General features: G+C 45.9%; 1 protein-coding gene and 1 pseudogene across 2 annotated transcripts in view; one reads left to right on the forward strand and one right to left on the reverse strand.

Moving 5' to 3' along the window:
- Positions 1-12,317, forward strand: part of LOC147458020 (uncharacterized) — a 43,664-nt pseudogene that overhangs the window by 5,062 nt on the left and 26,285 nt on the right. The gene's annotated exons all lie outside the window — the stretch shown is intronic.
- LOC147458021 (uncharacterized) overlaps positions 3,630-12,317 on the reverse strand; it is a 42,271-nt gene continuing 33,583 nt past the window's right edge. Inside the window, exon 2 of the transcript XR_015188177.1 lies at positions 3,630-5,123. The gene's annotated coding sequence lies outside the window, so the exon portion shown is untranslated. The remainder of the gene's footprint in view (positions 5,124-12,317) is intronic.

A 12,317-nucleotide genomic window follows, 5' to 3' on the forward strand; every position in this document is an offset into this window, starting at 1 on the left:
CAATAACAGAAGCAATGACCCCCGCCCACCACCACCCAATGTCAACCCGGGATTAGGCCGCGGAAATGGCCACTCAGTCCCACGAAGCTTTTTGCTCGCAATTCTTATAGCAATACTTACAACGGCAACAATAACCAGCCGCATCCCGATCGCCTCTGGTGCAGTGACTGCAGAATCGCCCATAGACCCAACTACGCATGTGTCCGCAAGAGAAATCAGGCATCATCCTCATCTAGCAGGGTCAACACCCTCCAAATAGAAGAACCACCCTCCCTCCCCAACATAAGAATCGAAGAAAGGGATACCCCTGTTGCTGACCAACAACCACGTATTGGAGCGGTATCCCTCCACCCTCAATGCATGGCGGCAGCTATCACGGACATCCAGAACTTTTATGTCTAGGCAACAATTTGAGCACAGCCGCAATAAATCATGGTGGACTCAGGCGCTACACACAATTTTCTATCCCCGCAGTGCGCCGCTCGCATGGGCCTACGCCTCACCACCGTAAATGAAACCACTGTCAAGTTTGCCCAAGGAAAGGATAGCAATGTCAAGGCAGCCCGTCAAGTCAGGATTGAAATGGGTGAATTCACATGTCGACTTGACTTCATAGTGGTATCAATGGACAACTTCGAGGCAATCATTGGTCTGTCCTTCAACGACAAGTATCTCATTGCACTCCTAGGCATGAAGGTGGACCAATTGCTTCTGAACAATCAAGGCAAAGCAGTTACAGTCCAAGGCGCTAGACTCACAACAAAGCAAGCATTTACACGTCGATCCCTCACTTACCCTCATTCTCCAGAAGTACAAAGATGCCACTGTCCCCAGAACTTCCCCCCGGCCTACCCCCTTCACGACAAATTCAACATGAAATTGATCTCATCCCCGGGAATACACCCCCGGCCAAGGCCCCCTACCGCATGAATGACACGGAGCTAAAAGAGCTCAAGAAGCAACTCCAGGAATTAGAGGATCAAGGCTTCATCCGGCCCAGCAGCTCTCCTTTTGGAGCCCAGTCCTGTTTGTTAAGAAGAAAGATGGCTCGATGAGACTGTGCGTGGATTATCGAGCCCTCAACAAGATCACTATCAAAAAAAAGTACCCAGTTCCCCTCATGGAAGACCTCCTGGACAGACTACAGGGTGCCAAGTACTTCTTGCGCATCGATCTCCGATCAGGCTATCACCAAGTCCGCATTGCTCTTAAAGACATTGCGAAGACCGCCTTCCGCACCATTACGGCTCCTGGGAATGGCTTGTCCTGGGTTTCGGTCTCACCGGCGGTCCTGGCACTTTTTGCCGAATAATCCATGACAGTTTCCGCGCCATGATTGACGATTTTCTCATCACTTACATTGACGATCTACTCATCTACAGCAAGACCTTAGAAGAGCACCAGAAGCATGTCGCCGCAGTACTCCAGGGTCTCCGCGAGCACCAACTTTATGCCAAGCTGGAAAAGTGTGAGTTTGTTGTCCAAAGCATCGAGTTCCTCGGTTTCATCGTCACGTCCGAAGGTATTATGGTGGATCCCAAGAAAGTCGACGCCGTCATCAAGTGGGCTCCCCCAACATCCATCAAAGAAGTCCGAGAGTTTGTGGGTTTCTATCAGTACACACGCCGCTTCATCCGCGACTTCAGCAAGATTGCAGCACTACTTACAGAGATAACTAAAGGCCACAAACCCTTTTAGTGGACCTCCAGAGAAGAAGAAGCTTTCGAGAACCTGAAGATAGCCATGTGTGGCGCCCCCGTCCTCCGACTGCCCGACTTCACTAAACCCTTTGAAGTTCAAACTGATGCCTCAGATGGTGTCATTGGGGGTGTCCTCATGCAAGAGAATCAACCCATCGCCTATGAAATACCTGCAAAGCCTCCTGTCACCGCCTACCAAGTCGCCAAACACTTCTTCGCCAAAGTCTTCAAATACCACGGCCTACCCTTAGCCATAGTTTCTGATCGCGACACCCGCTTCCTCAGTGACCTCTAGCGCGAGCTCTTCAAGCTACTAGGCACCCAGCTATGCTTCTCCTCCACCTACCACCCCGAAACAGATGGGCAAACTGAAAGAGTCAACCAAGGCATCGAAGACTACATCCGCACCTACGTCAAGGCAGATCAGAAGGATTGATCCGCATACATGGACGTCCCGGAATTCCACTACAACAACTCCATCCACAGCAGCACTGGCTATATCCCATTCGAGCTCTCCACAGGTAAAGAAGTCATCACCCCTCTTACATTGGCAACCGGCGACGTGCATGCCCAGGATCTGGAATGTGAGGAGTTTCTTCAACAATGGCAAACGCGCATGCAACGCGCAAAGAAAAGCCTCGAGCAAAGCAAGGTTCGCATCGCCAAATACGCCAACCAAAAACGACGGCCTGCCGAACTCTTCCAAGAAGGTGACTTAGTCCTCGTCAGCTCCCAGAATATCACCCTCCCTCAAGGCCTCTCCCCGAAGTTCAACCACCGCTACTATGGGCCATACAAAGTGCTCAAGTTCTACAACGACATCACCTACAAGCTAGATTTTCCATCACACATTAACATCCACAACGCCTTCCATGTAAGTCTACTCAAAAGTTTTGTGCCGGATAACACGTATGGTAGAAGCCTCCCCGAATATGTAAAGGATGGCCCGCCACATGAGCCGGAGGCCATCCTAAAGTCGCGTTTTGGGCGCCGGGGACAACTCTTCTATGTCAAATGGAGCAATCGCCCCATGACGGAATGCACTTGGATACCTGAAGAAATCATGCTTCGACTCGGAAGACCCCTTGTGCTGCGCTTCTACAACATGCCCACTGAAGAGGAGGACAACACACTACATGAAAACAACATAGAGTAGTCCTCCCCCCCACTTGTAACTAGCATCACCTTAGGTAGCTAGACATTTTTGGCAACACTTCACTCCCCCCTTGTAAATATCCGCCCCAAAACCTCGGCATCAACTTTTGTATCGGCACCTCTCAAAACCCCGGCTTGACGTGGGCGTCAAGCTCTTTCAACCCGGGGGTGTATATAAGGGAAGTATGTGCCACTTCCCCCAACTTGCGAGCCCCGTTTTCATGTGATTCTTCGCATCCCTTGTATTCGGCATTTTCTTATGATATTGATCATTCGTTCGCGTCCCTCACTCTCGTCTCCCTCTTGCGTTCAGTTTTCAAGTTGCGTTCTTGTGTATGCGTTTGCTTGCCTGTAGGTCCCGTTTGCAACGCAGGTGAACCGGCGCGGCCTCTTTTCACCGACACCCCGAACGAGGGCATCACATGGCGCGTTTCGGACATCTGGGACCAATTTGAACAAATTGCACCAATGCAATCTTTGGCCTTGGGCATCGCCAGCAGAGGGCACACTCATCAGAACCACAAACGGGCTCTTGAATGGCCGTATGATGTCCCTAAAGTTTGTCGTTGTGATGCTGATGATGTGGCACTCTCGGTGCCGCAAGGATGGTGCTATGTGCCGTAGTCGTGCTACTACAGATGCCCCACCACTAAACCACTCACCGTCCCTGGTGAGTGTGAATATGTTGGCATGCTTTGGAGGTACGCAAATGTAAAAATTGGAGTGTTGGCTACAAGATCGTGAATTTTTTACATGACAGAGAGAGATGAGGAATGTTTCAAAATAGAAAATTTCATACTCCAAATAGTATACAAACTCCATGTAGTGTCTCAAAATAGACAGGCGCTGCAGAAACACTTTCTCAAAAGACCAGTTTCCCAGAGTGTGAGCTCCCAGTAGGACGTGTTGTGGTGATGCAGATACGAGGAGGGGTATAGTGAAAGTGGCAGTAGGGATAGTGACAATAGCAGTGGGTAGTGATGCGACGGATGGTGTAATAGAAGTGGGCGTAATTGCAGTGGGTGTGGTGATAGGTGTTGTTGGAAATTGGTTGACCATTGATGGAAGAGGAAAGGGTGGAGATGTGAGGGTGGGAGCTCTGTAACCTGTTCTTTAGTAACTTCAATAACCTGTTCTTCAATAGAAGTTAGTGCTTGCGCTGTAGTAGTGGAAGTGCTCTTATATTAGTGAATTGTGCCTCCTCTTTAGGAATTTCATTTGTAACTGCAATTTGCTGAGGTGTTATATCCATTTCCTGAGAAGTCGGAGTTACGTCCGCACTCGTACTCTGTCGAATTGCTTCTTCAGTTCTTAGGCATTGTGCAGCTTAGTGAAAATTGGGAGATCCTATCCACATTTCTTCTTCCTACATCTCTGCGGAGTAGGTGTCTTCTCTCTCTGCCTTCTTCAACCCCATGAAGCCTGTTTTTTGCATTTAGTAATGGAGCTTGTAGGTGCTCATTGTTTCTTTGCAACACTTGCAGAATGGAATGATCCCCGCTCATAATGCCCCTTTGAGCCACCTTTAGTTATGCACCATACGTGCAATTAAAGGATTGATTGTTTCCAAGTCTTCTTCGAACCGCAGGCGTAGCGAGCTTCATAATCTCTCTGTACATTTGACATTTTTTGAATCGCTTGATGCATTAGATGCAGAGAAACCCTTCCTTGATTAATGATTGAAAGAGAAGTAATTCGATGATCGGCATCAGTTGTACAATATCTAGACCTATCATCTCTTTGGTGCCAGATATACTCATGGAACAGTGGTTGCGGAAGATTCATCTCTGCTTGATCGACTCTTTCTTGTTGACGTTGACGTGCTTCAGCTGTTGTTGACGATTCTGGTTGATCTTGTGCAAGAGGAGTTGTGGTGATTCTAGATGGAGGGGATGACATGACTAGTGCACTAGATGGAGTCATAGGTGGAATGTGTATTTGGGTGGATGGGGTGAATGTGGTGTTAGTGGGTGGTGTGACTGGGGGTGAAGTATCTAGGTGTATGAAACCCCTTGTGGCATATATGGTGTGGAAGGTGTGTGTAAAGGTTGAACATTTCCTGTGTCACCCATTGCTCGTGCTCTTTTATCACATGTGAGTGGTGTGCGTGGTTGTGTATGTCTAGTGTGTGGAGCAGAAGTAATACCTCTTGAGATGAATTGAGACATGATGAGCTCCTTCATAGTCCAAATAATGATAGGTGTGGACCAGACAAGCGTCCACTCGGTTCTATTGTTGTTTGAATCTTCATGGCCCCTCTTAAATGTGCTGTGGCATGAATCCATGAAATGGAAAGGGTGTTATATTTATGGCAGAGAAAAGCATGAGCCACCTTTCTTGTGGGCAACTTTGGAATGCCTCTCTTAGTTCTCTAACATAAAATAGTAAATTAGTACATTGAAAATTCTTACGCTTTGCTCATGATGAGGATGAGATGGTTGAAGAAGAGCGTTTGCATCAACGACTCCAATAGCAGGAACATCGCATATAATCCTTGAATTACATGCAGCTAACGAAACTCCCAACATGTCTCTCGTGTGGGGGTTGTGGGGGTGGGTGGAGTCTATCATTCCTTTAAAAAAATGGAACTACTGCATTAGTGTTGTAGTTCGCTGGATCAACCACCACAAGTACTGCCACTAGTCGTCTAATACCCAACCTGCTTAGTTTTGCATCAAAGAGAAACTCCTTGACGTTGTGTGAGTGGGTCCTGCTAAATCAAATGTTACCTCTGCAAGACCACCCATTGTTGCTTCTTCGTGTGTTTCTTCTGCTTCCTCTTCTTTAGAATCGGCACCTTTTTTTTCTTTTGCTCGATCATTTGCCTCTAGTTGAGGTTCTTGTGGCTCGGCCGTTGTTACTTGAATGGTTGAAGTTGTTGTGGCCGCCATAGGTGGGTTGCCGAGGGCTCCAGAGAGTGGTGTAGTTGGCACATAATACGTAGCGGAAGCCATGACTATGACTAAAGGAGCTTGTGTACCCAAGTAATGAGTGATAGGGTGAGATGAAGGAGGGGTAGTCAAAGATGGAGGCCCATACATAATGATGATAACACTAATCTGTCAACGGCTAGCATGTCTTTTTTTTTGCTACAGATAGCAACGGCGCGGAGACACAAGTTTAGAATACGGGTCTCCGGGAGGACGAGCACACGCACGCGATAGGCAGGGTAGTTAGGATGTAGGTGAAGCAGTTGTGGAGGACGAGGTCTTTATCCAGTGAATGATGCAGGTTATGCTTGGATGAAGTGGTCAAGGATGTGGGGAGGGCAGGTGCAATGGTGCTTGAGGGTGCGATGGAAGAAGTGGCTCAGGATGGTGAGGGAGTGATGAGGTTGGGAGGAGGAGAAGAGGGCGACACGATGCGTATATGCAAGGACAGAAATTAGTGCTTGGGCGAGACCTGGCGATGGCAAGGACGACGCGTGTGTAGGCGATATTTAGCGTTGGCTAGTTGAGGTTGAGATTGTGTGGTGATGATGGCGCTGGAAGAGGGTCGGCAAGGGGCGAGTTCATTGATATATATGTACCCAAAACAAAAAGCAAACAACACTAAAAAAATTTAAAGAAACAATTGTGATGCAAAATACATTTGTGCGGGGTGTTTGTATTTTGCGGGGTGTTGACGTGCGCTATGTGCGTATGGGCGTATGTGTGCATGCAGAGTGGACTGCACGCATGATGGCGAGTGCGATGCCTTGTATGTGCACTGTAGCAGTGAACTTAAGCGGTGGTTGCGATTGTAGGTGTGCAAGTTGCAGCACACGAGAGCGCGCGCAATTGGGGCGCTATGCTAGTTGCACAAGGGCGCGCACACAACGTGTGCTTTGTTTTAACATGCACGTGTGTCTACGGATTTTGCATTGTGAGTGCATGCATGCTTAAAAATGTGTGGAAAGAGTGGACGCGTGGGTTTGGGTGTTAGTATAAGGGTATGCGGGTGGACGGGTGTGCGAAGGTGGGTGGGGTAGGCGGAAGGCCAAGTGTGTGGGCATGCGCGTACGCCAATGGGCAATTGGAGTAGGCAAAAAGGCGGCTGCGAGGGCCCAACATGTACTAGAGGATAGAATGCATACGTGATGTGCTCGTTGCACACATCTATGGGTGTAGAAATATGATGTGTGTGTGTTATGGAACGTTGTCTTTGGCGCAAACTGTGGATGGCGATTTAGTGCCAGACGGGGTACGTAGGTGCGCGAGCGCAAGGGGCAGACCAAGGGATGGTGCACGCTTTACTTAATTGTAGAGGCTATATTGGAGGCTAAATGAGAGGCTATGTCTGAGGTTATCTGAGAGGCTATACCCGCGGCAGTCAATTGTGATTGCGTGTATGTGTGTGATTGTGCACTTATGCTCCATCTATGCAATTGGTGTCTCTAAAGTGGTTGTGATACGTGGAGTGTTATTTTGATTTAGTGTGTGGGCCTTTGGGTGTAAAGTTAAGGGCCACGTGTGGTGGGTGTGCAAAAACTATCGTGTGCTTATAGTGTGTGTTGCAAGTTAGTGGTTGAGTGAGGCTCAAAATGAGTGCAGTGTAACTGATGTGAGGCATGAATGGCAACGCGGTTTTGTTGAGCGTGGCAGAAAGTGTAAGGGCGCTTTTGATAAAGTAAGGGTGAAGTGTAGTGCCAATATAAGCAGAGGATATGTGTGCGTGATGGTATGATAGGTGCTTGGTATGCATGGTGGGTAGAGAGGTGAGGGATTTTGAGAATATAAACATATGAGAGTATATACATATGAGAAGTGCCTCTACTAGACAATAAATCAGATTGTGAATAATGACACCAAGTGTAAACACTACATAAGACTAACATCCCGTTTTGAGTCGTGTCAAATTACGAATTTATCCGAGAGCCATTGAAGAGGGCAAGGTCTTGCCCTTGGAGAGTTGAAAGTTGAATCGCTCTTTGCAGTAAGACTGCCTTTACTAGAAATGGTCCTATCAAACGGGAAGGAGTTTCTTTGCTTTCTTCACAAATTTGACATGATATAAGAGAACCAGAGAGACTTCCTGGAAGATGCTGTGAGAATTGAGACGGCGGATCAACCTCCCTACCACCCTTTATATAGGGAGAGCCTTTCCTCTAACCCTAATTGGATCCCCCGTCCACACTAGTCCAGTCTAGACCACTCGGGCTAAGCTTGTGACTCCCTAGAACCCTTAGGTTAGGACCCTTGTCCTTACCCCTTGGAGAACAAAAACAAATGTACGAAAGCATTTCTTAAGAACGGAAATATTTTCCCGAGTGGCAGCCTCCTCAGGGCGATCTTCCCACTTAACAAGTGCTTGACAACGAAGATGATGACAAGTTCGTAACTCATGATAATCCAGAATAACGTTGTGGTCATGTGGCAATGAAGGAGGTTCAATAAGGTCAACCAACACACCTCAATCAACAATATTGACTTCGTTGCGTAATTGCTGTTGTAAAAAATGACTGACATGGAAAATAGGATCCACACGAGAGTGAGCAAGCAATTCCAACTTATATGCCAAAGGGGCAACGTGTTTGAGGATCTTGAAAGGTCCCCAAAACCATGGGGATAACTTTGCAGTGGGACCCATAATTTTCAGACTTTTTGACTTCTTCGATACGCGTAAGAAAATAGAGTCGCCTTCCTCAAAGAGAACCTGGCGTCGTTTCTCATTAGCAGAATTTTTATAACAATCTTATGCTTGTGGAAAATTTTGACGAGCATACCTTAGCATATCCATATGATCTACTAATAAGTCCTTGACTTGTTATATCCGCTCGTTTCCAAGCCAACTCCAACGGGCGAGCGTGGTTGAAAACCATACATAAGCATGAACGGACTAAACTTAGTGGAAACATTCTTAGCACTATTATATGCAAACTCAAGAATGGGCAAATAATCTTCGCAATCAGCTTGCTTCTTACTGACATACGCTCATCGCATATCTTCAAGTACCTGATTCACATGCCCAGTTCGCAGACCACGCCTACAACTTATTTGTACAAACATCCACTAAAGTCAGACCTTTTCAAGCTTTATATGGGCGGGATCCTCACTTATTGCCTCATTTGCAAACCCTACACATCCAACCCATCAAGGCAGATGCGGCTGATTGGATATTGTACCTCCAGCAACACCAACCCCTCCTACGCAGCGCTATACAATATAGCTTAAACATGGCCGAGCAACGATGAAAACGAGCTTACAATGAAAACCGTCACTTGGTCGACTATGAAGAACAAGCCTTGATTATGCTCTATTTCTCTATCCGAAGAAAAGGCCTTTGAGAATCTCTAGTTCTACATCGATGGATAGGCCCCAACAAAGTTCTCCAACGATTGTGCACAAATACCTACCATCTCTAGCCTGCCCACCACAGAGTCAGTGCAAGGATCACAAGGGACAAGCGCCGCCCTTATTATAGTCATTGATGAGGTAGAGGGCTCGACGGCCAAAGACCTAGAGTGCGAGGGATTTCCGGGGATGCAACTTCTTAGAACTCGCTACAATGCACTTTGTAGCAAGACAATTGGAATCCCAAACAGATGTGTGCGCAAAGGCCGGATTTTAGGCAAAGGCAATTATGGCACGACATCAAATCCATATTTGATGGTGTCTCTTGGTTGCCACCAAACGTTACTTATGTCATTGAGTTGTTTGGTGGTGATCCAACGGAGTCCTTGAAGTCCTACAGCATTGAGGCTTCGATCGACATAGTGCACCCTGGAATCGTAAGACCTATAGCCCACACATTGGAGGAGCCATTCATCCTAGTGTTCCCCTACTTGAACGGAGGGACACTAGGCAATCTGCTTGATATGGTACCCACCAGAAGGAAAGGGGATCATTTCAACAATGTTGGCAGCCTCTGATCCCAAGTACAAGTCCAAGAAACCCACCAAAGGTGACTAGTCACATACGAATACAAGCAGTGGTGCAAAATGGCCCAAGTATACTCGATGAACTAGTGCAAGCCTTAAGGTTGCTTATAACATGGGTTACTTGCATTGTGACCTCCACCCGTGGAATGTGATGCTGGACTTCACAAAAGAGTCACTGTCTCGGGTTGGAATCATAGATTGGGGCATGGCCTTGCGGGATTGCAGAGGCCTTTGCAAGAAGGATTATCTACTCAATGGGAGATCTTTATTCAGGTCATGATCAATTTCAGCTTGCATCTGAAAGTAGGTACATTACAACAATGCAGACTCCTTTAGGTTTACTACGTATGTGTACTCTTCCATAGGGTGCAACCAATTCAACTGCACATATGATGAATGGTATGAACAAATTTCTTCGTGATTTTATTCCACATGTTACCATGCCATATTGATGATTTACAAATAAGGGTTTTGAAGAGAGTAAAAAAAGATGAAGAAGTTTTTATTTGCAGGCTCCTACCTTGAGAAAGGTAGACCACAAAAGTGGAAGGCTAGTGATCCTTACAGTTGACACTAGTTTTTTGTTTTCGGAGTCGGGCGGGGCAAGCCCGGCCACTCCCCTTATCCACCATAAAAATGGACAAGAAGAACGACCAGGACTATGCAGTTGACAGTAGTCCTACAGGGATTGGATGGGCTATTGGTCAAGATGATGAGAAGATCACAGGTATGGCAAAGATTTTTTTGAAGTGAGACTCACACTAAAGCACTATAAGAAAGCTTAAGAAGTTTTTATTTGCAGGCTCTTACCTTGAGAAAGGTAGACTACAAGTGTGAAAGACCAGTGATCCTTACAATTGACACTAGTCCTACAGGGATTGAATGGGCTATTGATCAAGATGATATGCTGTGAGGTTTGGAGCTAAAGTGGTAAGTGGAAGACAACGTGACTATTCACAGGTCAAGAGAGAACTTTGGGGTGTTGCAACCGCCCTAAAGTGTGATAAAGAGTATTTAATTGGAGCTACAGGGATTGTTGAGACAGATTGTTTGCCAGTGTTGGGGATGATTGCTCTTTGTTCTATAGCAAATATTGCTATGCTTCCATGGATTGCTTTTACTAAAACACTTAACCATGAAATTCATCACATTACCGGAGAGATAATCCAGTTGTTGACATGTTGTCTCGAGCTAGGTATGAAGATGACGAGGAGATGCTAACAACGAGTGATGATGTGGGTTTGAATTTCTATACATCATCTCATTCATGCTAATTGAGGTTCTATTGCTCAAGTGTTTGAAGCATTTACTGAGTCTATGTATGATGGTGAGTGGCCAATTATTGGTCGCTATCTTGGTACACTTGAGAACCAAGATTATTGAAGTGATGTAGAGTTCAAGAAGATTTGAAAGAAGGCTTATGGCTACTTCTTGAATTATGGACATTTGTGGCAGCAGCCAAAGCTAGCTAAAGGAGTTTCACAATGGATTTTATGTCACAAAGCTATTCAACAACAGGTACTCAAAGAGTTTCACAAGAGTTTGTGGGTTGGACACAAAGGTGTTTGGGCTACTATGTCAAATATTAAGATCGATACTATTGGAAATCCATGTATAAAGATGTGGTTCAGTTTGTAGAGACGTGTGTTGTCTATTAGCAATACTCCAACGTTCATCATCAAGATGGTTTGCATCCTTTTTACCCATTAGCTTTGCATTATAAGTGGGTTGTTGATCTTATCAGTATGCATGTTGGAGTATGGCAGATGTGATATATTGTACTTGCCAAGGAAGACCACTCCAATCAATTGGAGGGAAGAGCTTTGCATACTGAGCAACCACTATTGTGTGTAAATTTTTGCTTAAAGATGTTATTTGCAGATATGGTTGTGTAGGGAAGATCATGGTGATCATGGAGAGCTCGATGCTAATGAAGCTTGTGATTTTTTTGATCAAATTGGGATCAAACTTGCTTTTACTACGGCATACAATCCAGAGGGCAATGGTAAGAGTGCGCGAGGTCATTCTCCTGTTGTTAAAGCACTTGCTAAAGCCTATAGAGGGAAGATTGGAGCTTGGCCAAAGATGTTTCCATATGCATTGCGGGTGGATCATACTACTCAGTGTTATACGATATATGCCATAGGAGTTGATGTACGGACAAAAGCCAATTATGCCGACTGAAGAAGTTGTTACGACTTGGAAGATTTTTCCCTGGGAAGTAGGAATGTCACGTGAAGACTTACTTGTGCTTCTTAGTGAACAGCTAGAGAGGCGTCAAGAGGACATTGGCCAGTGAAGCTCAAGGAGGAAAGACTAAAGAACAAGACATTATTTGATCAAAGCATCATTTAAGACCTACAGCTATTGAAGAAGGTGATTGGGTTCTTGTTTATGACAACAGTCTTGATACTCAGTATATAGCACTTGGAAAGATGGTGAAGCGATGGTTTGTTGGCCCCTACCAAGTTATACATGTTTATGTTAATGGGACTCACCAATTATGCGAGCTTGATGGAATAGATCAAAATTACAATTGCAGGTAAGGGAGTGAAGTACATCAAGCGGAGATATGGAGATTTGCAGTTTAAAGATCCAGAAGC

The sequence above is a fragment of the Adiantum capillus-veneris genome, chromosome 5 (assembly GCF_014529385.1).
Source record: "Adiantum capillus-veneris isolate H3 chromosome 5, ASM1452938v2, whole genome shotgun sequence".
NCBI lineage: Eukaryota > Viridiplantae > Streptophyta > Polypodiopsida > Polypodiales > Pteridaceae > Adiantum > Adiantum capillus-veneris.